This window comes from Palaemon carinicauda, chromosome 4 (assembly GCF_036898095.1).
Source record: "Palaemon carinicauda isolate YSFRI2023 chromosome 4, ASM3689809v2, whole genome shotgun sequence".
Taxonomy (NCBI): Eukaryota; Metazoa; Arthropoda; class Malacostraca; order Decapoda; family Palaemonidae; genus Palaemon; species Palaemon carinicauda.
The window spans coordinates 27,043,994-27,052,468 of NC_090728.1; positions in this window are offsets into that span (position 1 = coordinate 27,043,994).

Sequence of the window (8,475 nt, forward strand, 5' to 3'; positions counted from 1 at the left end):
ATATATATATATATATATATATATATATATATATATATATATATATATATATATATAAAGAGAGAGAGAGAGAGAGAGAGAGAGAGAGAGAGACTCCTACTTACATATCCAATGATTTGCGGTAGGTCTAAAATCTTCTTTTGGTGTTCCTAAGCCTTTTATCTTTTCCTTTTATTATTTTTAGGAAACTTGAAATTAGAATCAACATTTGGCTAGTACAGTGGTAACATGATTGCCTAGCATTCACTTGGCAGCAGATCGATCCCAGCCTAGGCCCGTAAGTTTAAGCAGTTTACTGGGGAGGCCACTGCTTTGGTTGGGCACTACAGTTGGGTACAGGTGTACCGGTTTCAAATTACCCCCTCCAAATGTTACCCCTCAGTAATTTGAAACCTGTTTCAGACTACCGGGTGGTAACTTAAAACCGGTTCCAAGCTACCCCCGGGGGTGATTTGAAGCAGGTTTGAAGCTACCCCCTGGTTTCAATCTAACCCCCTTTATTTTTGTGTAGTATCTCATCATTTATAAATATCAATCAATTGCTTTTGATCAGAGTCAACACAAAATTTTTAGATTACATGTATATACATGTACGGTTTCCTCTATTGATAAATTTTATTGATGTTATGTATTTATCCATTTATCGTCTTAGTTCTTCTTGCCGATTAATATACTCGTACGTGTTTTTTTTGTTTTTTTTTTTCAAAACGAACTTAAGACACATTCAGTGAGTAAATATGTATGATGTATAATACTAGTGCATATAAGTCTAGCGTTCCTTAATTCATCTGGATAACCACAAAGAGGACGATAGTTACGATGACCATTTTTTCGTTCTTGAGCCGCAAATCAAACCCCCCTTTTATTGTTATCTGATTATTTTGTACGCGGTAGTAAGCCATTGATCTCTGGTGTTTTGGGATGTATATAAATCCTGGTTAACCCGATCACAGCATCAATTGTCCAAAAACCCGTCAGTATGGCTGCTGAATGGAAATCGGACAACCTCGATATCATCTGACTACTGTACCAACTGTGTGTCACACGATCGTACGTAGTTCATTTTGTGTATATATTATGCTTGTATCTTCGCTCTTCCCTCGCACTAAAGTGAAACCAGAATAAACATGTCTGTTTTTCTCATCTGTAACGGTGTCTGTTTTTGAACATGAAATTTCTTGTTGCTTTGAGCTTTTGTATACAAAGGAGAGTGTTCTATAATAAATTTACTAAGTTGCTTTCATACTATCTTTGAGTCACAACCTTCTCTCGGCCCGCCACATTGGTGACCCCGGAAGTCGACTCACTCCTCACGCCTTCCACACCACCTCGTCCCTCCATCGTTGGTACTATGGCAGACTCTACGGAAGTTGGAGCTGCGGCTGCCCCATTGAAACTTTCATCGTTCGCCAGCGGAGAGGCGTTTGCTTGGTTTCAGCGCGCAGAAGTCCAGTTTCGCATCAAGGGCGTGACTCACTCAACCACCAACGCAGATTATGTTCTCGCGGCGATACCCGAGGACACCTTCCCGGAAATATCTGACTGGCTTTGTGAACAAGGAGACACCCCAATAGTGTATGATGCCCTCAAAACATACCTTCTGCAGCAGTACTCGCCGTCGCCAGCCGCCCGTATAGCAAAGCTTTTTCAGCTCTCGCAACAACCGTTGGGGGACCAAAGGGCTTCGCTTGCCCTCAGGGAAATGATCAGTATCACTCGCCTGCAACCTGCTGCAGACGGCACTCCTCGTGAGGTGAACCTACTTCGTGGCCTTTGGATACGCCGTTTACCCGGACCTATACGCGCTGCCATACCCGGTGTCGATAGTTTACCCATAAAGGACTTGATGACCAAAGCTGACACCCTAATGGACAGCCACTTCAAGACCTCCATCAACGCCTCCACCCCTGACGAAGAGGACGCCTATTCAAGGTCAACCGAAGCTGACATGAATGCCGTAGGACATACACGCCTACCCCGTGACGTGCCGAAGCGGAGACGAAGCCACCAACCACCCACCACACGCTCGCGTCCCAACCACCGACTTCTGCAGCCACTTACTACCTCCCATCCGTCGCAGTTTTGCTACTACCACTTCCGATTCGGGGCAACCGCGAAGAAATGTGCCAAGGACTGTCAGTGGCCAAAAAAGTGTAAGTAGACCATCGCTCGTGGCGGTAGCCTCCCGTGTTTCTAATCTTTTCTTTTTACATGATGCAGGAACTTGCGTGCGATTTTTGGTAGACACGGGTGCTTGTCGTTCTCTTTTGCCAAGGGAACTCTTCAGGACACGACGTAGTCTGTCTACGTCTGCCGACGTCCGCTTGGTAGCTGCCAACGGATCTGCAATACCCACCAACGGTTATGAGAACCTCACATTATCGTTCGGAAACGGTAAATTTAATTGGAAGTTTCTCGTTGCTGACGTCACATTGCTAATCCTCGGTGCGGATTTCCTCTCTCATTTCCACCTTCTGGTCGATGTCGCCCACCGACGATTGGTCAACGCAGACTCGTACATGTCAACACCTCTTCAACCCGCCCCCTCAAACCTCGCTCTCCACATCAGCGCACCCACGGATGCCTACACCCACCTCCTCAGGTTGTAAGCGGAATTTTTCCACCCAGAACTTCGCCAAGCGCCCACGGTTCCTGCCAAGCACGGTATTTACCGCCATATCAAGATGACGGGACCCCCAGTCTTTGCAAAATTCAGACATCTGGCACCGGAACAATTGGCAGCCGCCAAACAGACGTTCGCCAAAATGGAGGAAATGGGCCTTTGACAAAAGGCCTCCAGCCCATGGTCGTCACCCTTACACATCATTCTGAAGAAAGACGGCTCCCTCTGTCAGTGCGAGGACTACAGGCGCCTGAACATGCAAAGAGAACCAGATCACTACCCCCTCCCAAACATTGCTGACGTGACCTCCTACCTTCACAAAGCAAAGGTTTTCTCTACGCTCAACCTCCTGAAGGGGTATTATCAGGTGCCTATGATAGTCAGGTAGTCAAACTCTGTATTTAGCTTAAAAAATGGCTCGCAGCTGATTTCATGTTAGAATTGTGCAACAGGTGTTTTTTAAGTGTCAAGGCATGGGGAAGTCTAGTTCAGCTTGTTGGACATTGTAAATGTGGATGGTACAGCTGCCAAGACAGTTTCCAAGATGGCCGCCATCAGAATTTGTTTTACTCATACTGTAGGTTGTAATGGACAGAAATTTTTTATGTTTGTGACAATTACACCATATTTCAACTGGAAAAACATATTTATGAACTTTAGTTTTGTTTTGGACCACAAAAGTTCGTATTATTGCCAGTTTTATGAGGAAAATGAAGAAAATGGGGTAAAAATTAAATGAGGGTAAATGATCTGAAAAATAGACTTAGCAGAACAATCACTACGTATATTGAAGGAAACATTTAAGGAACAAACATTTCACAAATGCCTATTGAACTTGAACAGTAAATGGATTTCTGCAAAGGCTTTTACATCCACATGCTTGTGTGCATCCGGGTCCATTATGTGTACATTTGCAACGTCACGGTGCACAAACTGCTCGACATTTGCATATTGTGAGCTCCAAACAGAATGCAGTGATTGGCTTCCCAGTCATCAGTTGTGGCTGAAGCATCTCACTACCTTCTTTTACCACCAGTTCCCACCCACTTTCCTCAGGTGCAAGAAGATACAGTTCAGCTTCCAAGGTTCTTCTCCACACTAGGGACTGATAATGTGCGCGCCTGATGTGAAGAATCAAAGCATCACGAGTTGGAGGCAGATTCTCAATTGATTTGGTCAAGCCAAGAAATAGATCACACCTGACTTTCTGGATGGAGTGTTCTTGGTTATTGGCAACATACAGCTTGCAAACAAAGGACTGTATCAGCAATCACATTCTCTTCTGGAAAGTCTTCCTTGCCAAGATTCTGCAGAAGCTGTTAGTTTTGTTGGAAGATAACCCATGCAGAGGACTTCCCAATTCCAGCAAACTGGATTGTACTATCCGAACCTGTTACAGCATGAAATGTGAGAAATGATGCTCTCTACGAATCTATGATGTTGATAGAATGAACGGGAACAAAGTGTTGCTTTTTAGATGTTCCGGCTTTCATCCAGAGAAAGTGGCTGAGCTGTGGCTGAGAGGGAGGAAGGAGAACAAGAACACCAGTGTCTCAGCTCACAACAATAGCTTGTGGGTATTCCTGTTCACTTGCATCCTTCACATGGAGAAGAATCCTGGTGTCCGCCTCTTCATGCTGAGCAGATGATGTCCACACTTTTGCAGGGTCTGTGAATCCTCCGTTCAATACCAGCTCAACTCCTTCTTGACTGTGGAACTTGTTTGCCAAATCTAGGCATAGAAAATTGGCTAAGCTCACTTTGTTTTTAACTACGGAGATGAATCTATCCCACTACCCCATGGACTGACTTCTTGTTTTCACATCTCAACTGATTGCTTTCTTGCATCGTACTCTCTGACTTTGAGCTGTTGACTTGATTGTTTTCTTCCTGTACTGGTCAAAGGCAAGGTCAACCCTAGAACAACTGTTGGAAAACATATGACTGACATAATCAACAACAGCATCGGCCCATTCGCCATTCGCCGAGAGTCTTAGCGTTTATCCTATTTCCTAGTGTCTGGATCATGGCCATTCCATCAATGACAGTGCATGTTTGTAATGGTTCAGGCGTAACATTATGTGGCAAGCCTTGCTGGAGAATCTTGCCAAGGTCTGCTTTGTTCTGAATGTTCTAAGGTAGATGCAGTCTCCCATCAGGCATTGCCAGAGAAAGTGGCACTGCACAAATCTCTTGCTCCAACATTTTGTTCATGTCAATATCTCTGCCTGTTTGCATTGCTGTCACCACACGCATGAGTAGTTTTCTGTCAGCCTTTATTGCAACAGGTTTTTCCTTTCCGACATTGACTTCCACAGTGTACATGCGCTCAAACGTTTTAAGATTCGTTGATTTGATTTTGTCGTGAAAACCTATTGTCTTCTTAGTGAACCTGTTCTCCACAAACTCTGACACAATCTACTTCCCTGTAACTTCAGCATGCAGAAGGTCATTTGTAACCACTTCATTTGCAATATCACTTGTTGTAATTGAGACTAGTTCTCGGGAATTGTGGTCAAATGGATTGTGAATCTCTAACAGGTCAATTAGCTTTTGCACATTATCTTGGTCTTGCTTCATTCTCTTGGAACCAAAATCTTAATGTTCAAACTCATGCTCATCATCATCTTCTTCATTGCCCGCTACATTGAACATCGTCTTATTATCTCTGGTTAGCTGAGCTCTCTCATTGAAAGTTAGGCCCCATTTGTCACGGCCGGTGTCTGTTTTTATAATCCTCATCAGCCCTCCAGCTACCTTGCTAGCCTTGTTAACATGTTCAATAGCCTGGTCTTCAGGTATTTCGTTGAACTTGTGGTTTGTTTCTTTTGTTACAGAGTCTCCTGCAATAAAGCCTCTGTGCACCTCTGGAGCAGTTTTGGGTAGCATATGCATATCAACTAGGAATAAAGCTCCCTAACGTGAGTAATAGGAATGATCAAATGCTCCAACCCAAGGCAGCAATTCAGAAAATTATGTAAGGAACAGGCCCCAGTCTCCCTCACAAAGAGAGGGAGTGAACCTCAGGAGGATGGAGATCAACTTCATGTAGGTTCTACAATAACAAAAAGTGGCATTCTCTGAGCAATAATCCTCAAACTCAATAAACAGGACCTACACCTCTTCAGTTTCTGACAATAGATTTGAAGAATAATAAAACGTTTAAATAAGATACCAAAATAAGAAATTATAGAATTTAACATACAGCTAAACATACAATCAAACAACCCCCGAATTCCAAGGTTATACATTACATCTAAGATCAACAAACAAAACCGAAACACGATGATTACAAAATTTGTAACAGGTCAACCACAGTCGAATCTGATTACTATTAATAGTAAACATAACCAAGTTACCAACACACTAAAAAACGGATTTTGAAGTAGAAAAATCTATTTTTGGGTGAGATAGCCATGTCGCCCTGATGGAAGTTCCTTCCGGCAGCTTCCTACTGTATAATATTTCGGAGAGTGATATTACAAGAGAATTACCGTCAGGTATCACAGGGTTCTAACCCCCGGAGCGACTATCCTAAGATATTATGTATAATCAGGGATGTATCCGTAGATAACCATATAAATCTTCACCCCAAACAGACTTAACCCAGTATAGCAATACAAAATTAAAGCAATTTAATCAATACGAGTTCACTACAAGTATAAGCTAGGTTTAAAAATCCACGCATTTCATTTTGTATATTAAGGGTTCTAATTCTTAGCAATGTGAATTAGGAACCCCTACATATTTTGTTAAATATTTTTGAAAAATAACCTTTTTTGGAGAATGTGTACACTAAGTTCTATCTTAATGCCAGAATCAACTTATGCACGATGAAAAACATAGGAATTGCCTCCAACATTGTGAGTTTATTGCAATTAGAAGCTGAAATATGACAAAAAGTTTAGAAATTGGCAGCCATTTTGAAAACTGTCATGGCGGTCATACTATCCATATCTATAATGTCCAACAAGTGGATTTATATTTATCTGTATCTGAACAATCTATTTAGAAGTACTTGTTGGACTATTCTAACATGCAATCAGCAGGGTGCTGCAAATTTTCTGACTTTAGCTTCCTAACCATCATAACCTAGAAGACATCCCCAAGACCGCCATCACCACTTCGTTTGGTACATCTATCTTCAATTACTCCTGTTTTGGCCTTCGTAATGCTGGGGCCAAATTTCAACGTCTAATGGATGACATCTCAGGGGACTTCCCTTTCTGTGTATGTTATATGGACGTCATACTTGTGTTCACCTCCTCAGAAGAGGAACACCTCCGTCACCTGCGCATCGTGCTCGACCGCCTGCAACAAAACGGCATTGAAGTCCGGTACGACAAGTGTACCTTTGGCGCCAACAAAGTGTCGTTCTTAGGGCACCGCATCACTCCTGAAGGAGTCCATCCCTTCCCTGAGAGGGTAGCAGCCGTTCAGGACTTCCCCGTGCCCTCGACCGTCAAAGCTCTGCAGGAATTCTTGGGCATGATCAACTATTATCACCGTTTTCTGCTAGCCATTGCTGCCACTCTTGCTCCCCTCTATGCCTCCCTTAAGGGCAAGCCAAAGGACCTGAAGTGGGGTCCCCTTCAAGAAGCTGCCTTCTGCAATGCAAAGAAGGCCCTATCAACTGCTGCGGCTCTCACTTTTCCTATCCCACGTGCCCCTCTCCTTCTCTCCATCGAAGCCAGCGACGTCGCTATTGGTGCAGTACTCGAACAGGTGGTTAACGGCTCGCCCTGCCCATTGGCCTTCTTCAGCAGAAAACTGTCCAAGGCAGAATGGGGTTATTCTACTTTTGATCGCGCATTGTTGGCGGTGCACTTGGCTGTCCGTCACTTTCGCCATTTCTTAGAAGGTACGACCTTTGTCATTCGCACAGACCACATGCCTCTGGTGCACGCCTTCACTCGACAGCCTGACGCCTGGTCCGCCCGGCAAAACCGACATCTCTCCGCCATGGCTGAATACAATTGCATCCTTCAATACCTCCCTGGGAAAATTAATCCTGTTGCCGATGCCCTGTCAAGAAACACGTTGGCTGCCGTTCAACTGGGATTGGTTTACAACGCCCTGGCTGAAGCCCAACGACAGGATCCAGAGTATCAAGCATGTAGGACATCCTGCACGTCTCTCCGTTGGGAAGACTTCACTCTCGAAGACTTCAACACCATCATCCTCTGTGATGTCAGTACTGGTAGACAGCGACCTTGGATTCCTGCTCCCATGCACCGGCAGATGTTTGATTTTATTCATGGCCTTTCATATCCCTCGTGCCGTTCTACTGCACAGCTGCTGAAGACGAAGTTCATTTGGCACAGCATTTCTAAGGATGCTAAGGATTGGGACTACGCCTGTACTTCTTGCCAAACTTCCAAAGTACATTGACACACGGATTCAGGAGTGGGCACCTTTCCTCAACCTCGGCGTCGTTTCGCACACATTCACGTCAACGTTATAGGCCCCCTACCCACATCACAAGGACATCGTGACCTGTTTACTGTCATCGACCGCTCCACTCGTTGGCCTGAAGCCATTCCCATGGAAACTGCAACGTCCGCCTCAGAATGGATTGCAAGATTTGGTATCCCTAAGCATATTACTTCTGACAGAGTTCCACTTTCACCTCTCAATTGTGGACATCATTAGCAAATCTCCTGGGCATCACCCTACATCACACAACGGCCTAAAACCCCGCTGCCAACGGAATGGTTGAACGTTTTCATCGCACCCTCAAAGACGCTTTGATGTCCCGCTGCAAGGATTCCAACTGGTTTACTCAGCTTCCCTGGGTCCTCCTGGGACTAATGACCACTCCTAAAGACACCCTCGACGTCTCGGCAGCTGAA